We start from the raw sequence: 8380 nt of genomic DNA, 5'->3' as shown, positions 1-8380 counted from the left end.
CGTGTAAGTCCTTTCTCCTAACACAAAAGTCTTTGTACCCTAAGGGCACGCCCTTATGCTAGTGGAAGTGGAAGTCCTTAAATACTTACAAAATTAGTGGTGGCGGACCAATGTGGGATTACCAAGAAAGCACAAAAGTGGAGAGAACATTCAATGTTCTTCTCCTCCACTTTGCACACACATAAGTAGCTTGAAATATATAAAGAGATTCCAACAATCCCCCACTATTTTAAATTACTTATAGTCTCTCACTATTTTGGAATAGGATATTACAAAAGAAAAAGTTTATGAAGTGCCAAAGAGAAACGAAATCGTAATGCCTAAGATACTGGTGTTTTACGGGCTTAAACCAGTAATAGGATAACATGTCTTATCTCGATCACATGAAGGTGGTAGATTTAAATTTTTTGAACCAACATTCCCTTGTAGTAAAATAGATGACATCCATCCAAACTGTTTTTTCATTATATACCAATTATGCGGTGTTACGCTTTTTGGCCCTGCATTACTTGTGTTTCATGAATGCTCTAGGATACATGCTTAAATATCCATAATAACTTACCCAGTTTTACATTCATATACGTGGATTTCCATCAAGTGTACATTGCAGTTAAAATACACTATCTCATAATAAAATGGACTATGGAATCCAATAAAAGTAAAATAACTCATCTTTACTCAATGCAATTCTAGTTATAAAATGTATACAAAATTACTATTTTGCCATAGGGTGGGACGTCTCAAAATTGAAAGACGATAGTATATCAGGACAACAAGGTGACTTGTTTTTCCCTTTGAACCTACTTCATGGAATTGCCAATCACATAGGTAGGGTTGTCGTCAATGTCGCCCTATAGCTTAGGCAAAAGTCCTATCCCGCTCAATGTATCAACCACTTGCCTCCTGCTAAGCGGTTTAGTCCGAGAATCAGCCAAATTTAACTCTGACCTCACATAATCTAGAGCCACAACTCCAAATTCCAACAGCTACTTTATATACTTGTGTCTCAGACGTATATGTCTGTTTTTCCCATTATATAGCGTGCTCTTTGCCTTTGCTATTGCGATCTGACAGTCACAATGCTCCACAGACTACAGTACTCCCACAAACCTTATCATGCATAGTTCAACCGGAATGAATATATCATTTAAAACAAAGAAATTCCCTTGAGGAGTTGTCAGCATCAAATGGAACATCACAAAAAACCCAAAAATAAATCTAAAAAAGTACGAGCATATGAAAGAAAAATTAGAAAACCAATAGCCAGATAGCAAGGTATAAAAATAATGGAAATAGGTATTTACTTGAATAAACCTAAAAAGTGAAGGGTATATGGGTGCGAAAGATGCAATTAGAGGCATGGCGTCGCAAATAAAGCAAACAATTTCTAGATATTTTCTAGATTTTGAATTGTGCACACATAAAAGAAAACGAAAGTGAGGTAAAAGAAAATTCTGAAAAGCGAAGAAAAATGGATCTGATCGGTAGGATACACCTACCTTGGGGCTTCTCTTTCTTTAATTTTATTTTCTTTGTGTGTGTTTGAGGTGGTGGTGCTTGTGTCTATGTCTTGGGGGATGGCGGGGGGCCTGGTTATGTCCCCTCCAGGCTAGGTGTAGTTAATTCCAATCCTCTCCCCATGCTCCAGTTTCTTTTTGTAGAAGCGGATTGTTTATCCTATGTTTGATAGCATAGGAAATGAAACTTGCTTCATCAATGAATAACTATACCTTCTTTTTCAACGTGTTTAATGTTGTGAGAATGCGTGGAAGTCAACATATGACAGGGTCTAAAACTCAATGTTGCCTCACCTCATGCAAATTCATCTTTAGTTCTTTCAAAATATGATGGACCTACTGTAACGCCCCCAAACCCACTATATCCTAGCTGCCCAACCCAAGATATAATGAGTCAGAGAGCCCAGCTACTTCACCGTCTCGACAAGTGTCAGAGCAGTCAAGTAACCGGTTTACAAAATAAAACCATTACAATAAGTCAAATACGGGTGATAACTAGCAAAAATAAAACAAAAACAAAGTGTCCAACAAGTTCTAACCCGAATAATATCCCAACTTCTCTCTTCACGGGGTCAAGAGTCAAATACCTGCAAAATCTGTAAGGGGATAAAAACCACACGCCCAGCAAGTATCACCTACAAACTAATATTTTATATCTAAATAAAAAGAGTTACACAATATAGTATAATAAAATATTTTTATTTCATAGAACTTCACATAACCGACAAACCTAACATCCAGTCAAAACAAATCAGCAAGCCAACCATATTCCATATTCTTAGACATGACATATATTACCAAATATTTAGCAGGTAAGTACTACCGTGTAAATATATTCTCATCAAATATAATAATCCCGCCATCAATAACAACAGATAACATAGCCACAAACACAACAAACTAATCAAAGTCGGAATCTAACGAAACCACTCGATAGCTCAAACTCCACAATCCAACATCACATAATAATTAACTTAGTCATTCATTCAACCTATTACGATTCTAATATTAATAATATCAACTTCTAATTCAAAATAGCAATCACTAACAATGTACTAAAAATAACCAAACACAATATTCATGAGTGACTTCAAAACCATCATACTTATACTTATTATCAATCTATTTGAAATAAAAAGAAAAGCATATAGATGTACTTGCCTTAGATATCCAGCCTGAAGAACAGCAAGGGAAACTTCCACACGACTGATCAAAAGTCACGAAGTCACCTTATCGATTTATCCCAGCTTTTCCCCTGACCTTATAAGTTTCATAACTTCCAACACCGACGTTCAAAAGCAGTGAAACTCGCTTTGTTTAAAAACTTGACTCTGAAGTACTAACTTTTTGGTGTGGCTATCAAAACCCAAATCCAACTCTAGCCATCTCAAAATTTACCTCAAAGTAAGGCTAACAATTGTTGCCCTCGACACTAACCATTTTGCAGTCGTTCCCCAAATTGAGAATAAATAGAGGAGATCAATTTAAGTAGAACTATAGTAACCATAAAAATAAAAAGAACTTCATCAAGTCAGTCCAATTCCACCCATCCATTCATGATTCCCGAAATCAAACATCCAATTATTTATAATTATGTGGAACTGGCCATCATAAATACATTGACCTTGTTCATCATGTACTAATCGGTTCCATCCCATGTTGTTACCCACAAAGAATTAATATAAAACACCAAACTCACCTCTATGTATTCAGCAAGCTATCACTCATGTGATGATAGTGGCGTGGTTTATTATACCTTTCAGAGGAGAAAACAATAGATGAGAGAGAGCAGGTGAGGTTCTTCCTTATTTCTTCTTCTTTTATGTTGAATTAATGGGTGGTCTATAAATTTTGCCAACTTAGTGTTATAGAAATCTGGTTTCTGGCTTCCCTATTCTCGCCGTCCTCACTGTTAAGATATTCACAAGAAAAGAACGAGGTGAAACCCGAGCACTCCAATCTCAAACTTATGGGTTCTATAAGTTGGTTCATGGGTCAACCTAAACCCAACTCTACGTTAATGGGGCTCTCTAATTATAAACCCTCAAAGCCCAGGCCCAAAAATATGGGGTTGTACATATTTGTATACATCTCGCTGTTAAAAGTGAATGGAATTTTAAGAATGAATTGAGTGGGTTTGTCAGAGTCAAAGATCTACGAGAGGCATCTATTATAATAAAACATAATGGCAAGACATCGGGTGGTCGGGATCGTCTGGAGATCTGAGTTAGATTGGGGTAGATGTACGATCTAGAGCATTTTGAAACTCCTTTTCAATACCATTTAAATATATTACTTAATGAACTAAATGTTTTATAAATGAATTAAATGGCTTGTAAAATAATTATTGCGCTTGGGTTTCTAAATAACGCATAATACAATGGGAGGAGGTTTTTGGAGAGAAGAGTCTACGGTCAAAACCGGTTTAAAGCAAGGTCCTTTTTTAAATGTACCCACTGCCCGGTCTCAAGTTGTAATTAAACCCCTAATTTAAATGAAAATTGGGGTTTCACTTATGTAATCAAGTGATTTGTACAACGCTCCAGATTTGAAAAAACCGTGCGTTACGAAATGGTTCAACTAGGCGTCTTCCCAAATCAAATATTTCTCTACTTTAATACATACAAAAAGGCAGTCTGATCGATCTTAATCAGTCAAACCACCCGTGGCCTGCAAAGTTGAGGTTGAAGGTATTTTTCCTGAAGAAATAGGAAGAACAATTTGAGTGTTTTAGTCTCTCAAGTGCAGGCTCCCCAATTCTCACTTGGTTTGTTACTCTTGCCATTCTTAGGTAAGCTTGGGTTAGCCATCTATCTTCTCTATTTTCTCTTACCCCTGTTTGGGAAATGAACATTTCATATCTAAATTTATTTTATATGTATTTTTTGTCAGGTGTTCGGAGACACATGCGAGAAGCAAAAACTCAACTAAATTTTGCAAAGTAGTTAGATAAGTTGCCTTCTCATCTCCATGATATGTCTAATTGTAAGAAATTGTTTTTCTATATTTTATAGTGTTTATCGCTTAACCAAGCTTTAATATGATAGGATTCTCATATCAAATTTGATTGGAGCGCAAGAAAAGATCCCAATCTAGCTCTGTGTTGATACTCTTGAATCGAAAATGGTTGTTCCCACTTCCATTTTATTTAATTTAACTGTGTTCTTATCTGTTATATTCTTGAATACACACATGATCCCTTGAATAGGTAATTTCTCATGTGTGTTTCTCTAGCAAAGATATCTTTTTATTTTTCTTACATTGTTGCAATGCCTGTTCACATTTCCACCTCAATGAAATGATAATTATATTTTCTCTACATTGCAAGGGTTCAACCAGTTTTACAGCCATGGCATAAGCATTTTTAAGGGTGTTGGGATTTAATTTATTATGGAAATCGTTAGACAATCCATGGTTTTCGTTTCAGGATAAATTTCATTATTTCTCCCTCATTACCTATAAGAAATATACTGATTTTGGGTCTATAAATAAATCTTTGGTTCATTAGTTTGGCTTTACTCGGTGCTTTCATGCAAAGGTGGGATGGCCTTGGCATGCCAACTTAAAGATGCTCTCAAATGTCCAATGTCAGAGGTGTGTTATGTCTTTGCCATTCTCTATCCCCACAATCCTGAATTTACGGTGTGTTATGTCTTTGCTATTTGGGTGTGTTATGTCTTTGCCCTTTCTTCCTCTCCCTTACCCTTTCCGAACCATTACTCCATAAGCATCGCCATCAATATAATAGTTAGCAATGGCTTTGTATTAACACCATGCTCTACAATAAATTAATTCCATCTCTAAAAAAAAAAAAAAATAACTCCATTTTTCATCAAGCCTCCGTCTTCGTCCGAATTTTCTACCTAATAAATTCATAAGAATAAAAGTAGTAGGTTACAAAGTAAAGGATTGAGTAATGTTTCTGATTTGTTCTCTCAACTCTACCAGTATAAAACCCTCGAGTAGGCAACCTTTCTCCTCAACACTTTGAACAAGGCTACTTGATGTAGCCATCCCCCATATAACTGTGTGTTTGGCACCATTTTGGTTACTAAGAGTATTTCAAGAACTTCAGTGTATTGCAGATTGCTCCTATCTTGAACAAGACGACTTCAAGCTTTTTAAAGAGGTCCGTCATGGTTTATTCACTCTTCTCTCTCTTTCATAAACTTTTACTTTTTCCGGAATTTCCCTTCCCTTATTATTGTTGATGTAAAATAAAACTTACGATTCTGTAATAGAAAAACTAAATTGACTTTATGTGTTTGGTCATAAACTCGCTAATGTTAATCCTTGACTTGCTTAGCCATTTTTTAACTTCTAATCTCCCTAACGCTGGGAAACTTTTTGTTATTACATCTGATTTGTTGGTTCTCTTCTTTTTATTTGTTGATTCTCTTATGACTGGATGGTTCTCTTGCAAGTGTAAGAAACATATAGTTTACTAACTTTATCATAACATTTGAACCATTTCTGGAAGGATAGTATGAAGTTCAATAAGTGTGGATTGCCTGTAATGTGTTTACTTAAAACGGCATATCAAGTGGGTGTGTTTGGGGTGCATGTGTAAGAAACATGTAGTTTACTAACTTCATCATGGGATTTGAACCATTTTTGAAAGGATAGTATAATATAATTCAATAACTGCCTTAGCCTCTGTATAGGTAAACAGATTGGTAACTTAGGCAGTTCTTCATTAAAATTTATGAACTAATCAATTATGCCACATTTGAAATGATCTAATCAATTTTCTGAACTGCATGTTCATCTCTCATTTTAACAGATTTCAGTTTCCATGCATATTACAGGTTCCATAGAAAATGAAGGATCCACAATTCAATGATCTCAACCACACAAGAACGGACCAGTGGAGGATCAGAGCCTAGGCCCGTTTCATAAGGATGTGGAAACCCCTGAATTTGAAGAAAAGATGTGCGATTAACATTGAATTTGCACTGGTCGATATTAAGGTAATGAAAAGAATTGTGTATTTCCTTCTTAATTTTTCCTTGGGTTGTGAGCATGGAGAAAGTATATATTTGTGAATTCATTATAGATTTAATGTTATCTACAAAGAAATGGAATTAATTATTTGTTATTTTCCTTTAATGCTTCAATGCACTTTTGTGGGCTGGAAAATTTTAAGTGCTACATCCATGGTAGAAGCGTAATGCACCCATTTCTTCCTCCATTCCAGCTCCAAAGCTTTTTTAGACCGATGTAAGCTCCTGCATTCAGTCCTTAGTGATCTTTGGAGGTGGATCCGCAACCTGAAATTGGTATTGCATGTGCTTGAATATGTATTGGTACTTCAGTGGTTTAATTAACAATTATGGCATGTCATATGGGATGTCTTTAACTGAAAATTCATTATTTTAGGAGTTCAGCCCAGCAAGAAAATCTCCCTTTATTAATTTCTAGCCTTTTCTAACTTTAATTGTTCCCGTCTGTCTTTAACAATACTGTGCATATCATTCTTGGTTTCAGCAAGGTCTCTAACACTTATTTATCTGCCAAATAAGTGCCATGAAATTCATGTTTTTTTTTCTATTTACTCTACATCTGCATTAGTTTAATTTGGCTTTTCCATAGCAACCTTTTTGCTAATTGGTTCTATTTGATATGCATTGGTGTTGCATGTGCGACTTCAGTGGTTGTATAAAAAATTACATCGTGTCATATGGTTTAATTAGGAGCTCAGTCCATCAAGAAAATCCCCCACTATTAATTTCCATGTTTGCAACAGGGTACTCCAATACATGTGGTTCTGTATGAAAAAGACTTTCAGTACTTCGATAATATTGTGAAAGAGGACTTCGTAAGGGAGGGTAGTGTCTATGATAAGAGCCCAAAACTGTAGTTTTAACCCCTTAATAATCATACTGTTAGACCAATTATGTGAATAATAAGTAAGAGTTAATACTGATTACGTGTTTTTATGCATTTCGGGCTTCAAAGTCCATTATCTTGTGAGAAATGTGCCACTTTAGCGAGATAAAGGAGCAAAAGTCGTGAGAACTTCCGAATGCCATATCTTTGGACTCAGACACCGGATTGAGGCCTACCTTATGTCAAAACGACCGGCTCGGAAAGAGCTTTGCAATGGTCCAAGCCTTGACCCAATCAGAGGAGCAGAAGTGGACGAAAAGTCTGTGGAAGCTAACTGCAGCTGAAGAGGCCTTTTTTTTGAAAAGAATTGGGTTTTGGGCACGATTCTCTGGCCCAACCCATGGCTCCAAGCCCATGCACGAATTTTGGATCTGGATGTATAAAAACAAAAGCTTAGCTCTTTGTTAATGGTAGCTAGTTAGACCTAAATTAAGATATAGAATTATAGATCTAGTTTTATTAATTAAATTAAGTTTTAGTTCCATTTAAATTCTTGTTTTAGATTAAATCCTTGAATCATTGTTCTTGATAGATTAGATAAATAAAGTAGTATTTTTTTATCAAGTTCGAATTTGTCATTTCCATTTTAGATCTAAATTCAATTCTTGTCATTGTTTTATTCCAGCCATTAAATTAGATTCATTATTGCTAAATTAAGTAATTCTCAAATTCTCACATTATGTTTAGTTTAGATTCAATGGTAAATGTTAGATTGATGACTCAAGGCTAAACCTCCATTAGAGGGGTTGATGAAGCCTTGATGAAACCTTAGTTGTTTAGTATAGAAACGTTGTAGCATCTATTCCACTCTAGAAGGTCGCGTTTCGCCATGAGAATGGGTGGGCGACCTCACATGCTAGTTAGTACTTGGTAGAAATGTCATGAACACTAGGGATTAGACTCGGAATTCTTGCCGTGAAAACGTAAGAATCGAGATACCACAATCTGTACTAGGTCATTAAGTTGGATTCGAG

At 35.7% G+C, this 8380-nt stretch overlaps 1 long non-coding RNA gene across 1 annotated transcript; it reads left to right on the top strand.

Moving 5' to 3' along the window:
* The first annotated feature begins 3929 nt into the window (after positions 1–3929).
* LOC147515120 (uncharacterized) lies at positions 3930–6352 on the top strand. Its single transcript, XR_015213369.1, has 4 exons — positions 3930–4308; positions 4410–4643; positions 5026–5646; positions 6326–6352. It is a non-coding gene; the product is annotated as an uncharacterized LOC147515120 (long non-coding RNA).
* Positions 6353–8380: the final 2028 nt, after the last annotated feature.

This window comes from Coptis chinensis, chromosome 2 (assembly GCF_015680905.1).
Source record: "Coptis chinensis isolate HL-2020 chromosome 2, ASM1568090v1, whole genome shotgun sequence".
Taxonomy (NCBI): Eukaryota; Viridiplantae; Streptophyta; class Magnoliopsida; order Ranunculales; family Ranunculaceae; genus Coptis; species Coptis chinensis.
The sequence above is the reverse complement of the archived record's forward strand: the minus strand, read 5'-3'. Positions and strand labels throughout refer to the sequence as shown.